Below are 2,010 nucleotides of genomic sequence, written 5' to 3'. Positions count from 1 at the left end.
AGCTATGTACGGCATTTTTGAAGCTTGACATTATGTTCTATCTTAATTGTTCTATCAAAATAGGTTTTTATTATGAAGTAGGTGAAAAGTGAATATAATTATGTCTTTAAAATACAGCACACAGAGCATACATCTCTTCAAGTTATTCTGAATTTGATTTTGTCTGTATACTCTTATACAGTGTGATTATTATCAGTAGTACTCTTTGTATTACTGAAGCAAAAACAGCATCCTTGAAGTAGAATATGGATAGATAAATGTGTCTGGGGTAATACATGGAAGTAGGATTTAATTTATTACTTTTGTGTCTATTCTCAATGCTCAAGAAAGGTATTCAAAGAACTGGAGATATAAACTAACTTCCAATATTTTCTTGTTTTTAGTGTCCAGATAAAATAAAATTATGGCCTTAAATCAAATAATATTACTGTAGCTATATTGAAATAGTAAAGAATCATATGTATGAATGTTTAAAATACTATGGGGTACTTATAAAGGCCTTCATTTTGTTTAACAATTGTATAATTGTCTTCATGTTCTAGTACATGCCACACACACACAAACACATACACACACACACACACACACGTATTATATATATATATATATGTAATATATATATACACATATTATTATTTCATTTCCCTGTGACTGCTAGAAGTAATAAATAAGTCCCATAATTTTTTTGCTCATTCCTGAAATGCAACATAAATATACATATATACACCCACTTCTAGAAAAGCAGCCAAATGATCCAGGCAACAGATGGGAAACTCAGAGCCCATGTGTTCACATTCCAACGATGCCAATAACTTGCTGGGTGATCTTGAGCAAGCTACATATCTTCAGCTAATTGCCTTCCCTCTAAAAGAACAGAGCCATAGGGCTGAATATTAGCTTTCAGAAGCCAAGTAATGAATTTGTCCCACCATCCTTCTTAATATGGAAAACATATTCAAATAATAAAGAGCTGGAATTGATCTTATTATTATTGCATAATCTCATTAGGGCCCTCCTGCTGTTCTGAAGGCTACAACCAAATGCTTTATAAAACCCACCTTGTAAATATACAGCCTTCACTAATTCCAAGACAAGGAACAAAAGGAAAACTTAAATCCCTCTAGCTTCTCCACTGAAAATATGTAAGTAGATAATAAATGCCTGTTACAGTCCTCAATATTATTAGTCATTAAAAATGCAGAATCAAAATCTAATAACTTTCCATCTCACACCCATTATGATGGATAAAATTAAACATATAGAAAACAGGAAGAATCAATTATATTACCAGAAAATTAAACTTGCACTCAAATGCTGTCAAAATTTTTAAATGAAGCAAATTACTTTGGCAAACATTATAATTGTTCTTTAAAATGTTAAAATTATATTAAGCAGATATTGACTATGAGTTTTACATGAACAACATTGAAAAGATATCCTTCTCATATTTGAACATTTTGGTAAAGAATAAGTACAAAATGAAAATATTCTAAATTCCTTCAGGAATAGGCAGAGTATGATAATTTATGTAAAATATTATTCAGACAGAAAGAATGATGGACTTAAAAATGTCTCAGAAGGAAGCAGTGAAGCTTGAAATTTGAATGTCTCCCAAAGCCCTATTTGTTGAAGAGTGTTTTGTGGAGGCTCTATGAAGATGTTATTGGATGATATTATTGAGAAGTTGCAGAAAATTTATGATATGATACATGGTGAATGTTCTACTATTAATATGTTATACTAGGTAGGATGTCTTTAGGTCACCATTCTCATATGTTTGAGAAAATTTGAGACTGCAGGCACTTTTCTTACTTCTGGAAATAATAAAAGCATTGCTGGTTCATACTTACTAAAACTTTTTTGTTACCTCTGCATTGTTTCAAAGAGTGTGATACAATAAAATATCAACTATAATCTCCATGGCTGTGAGACAGAATACTTTTTTGTGTTCATAATTTAATGATATGTTATTAGCTATAATAACAGAAAATATGGCAATGAACATTGAGG

Source organism: Grammomys surdaster, unplaced genomic scaffold, assembly GCF_004785775.1.
Source record: "Grammomys surdaster isolate TR1022 unplaced genomic scaffold, NIH_TR_1.0 126124, whole genome shotgun sequence".
Lineage (NCBI taxonomy): Eukaryota > Metazoa > Chordata > Mammalia > Rodentia > Muridae > Grammomys > Grammomys surdaster.
The sequence above is the reverse complement of the archived record's forward strand: the minus strand, read 5'-3'. Positions refer to the sequence as shown.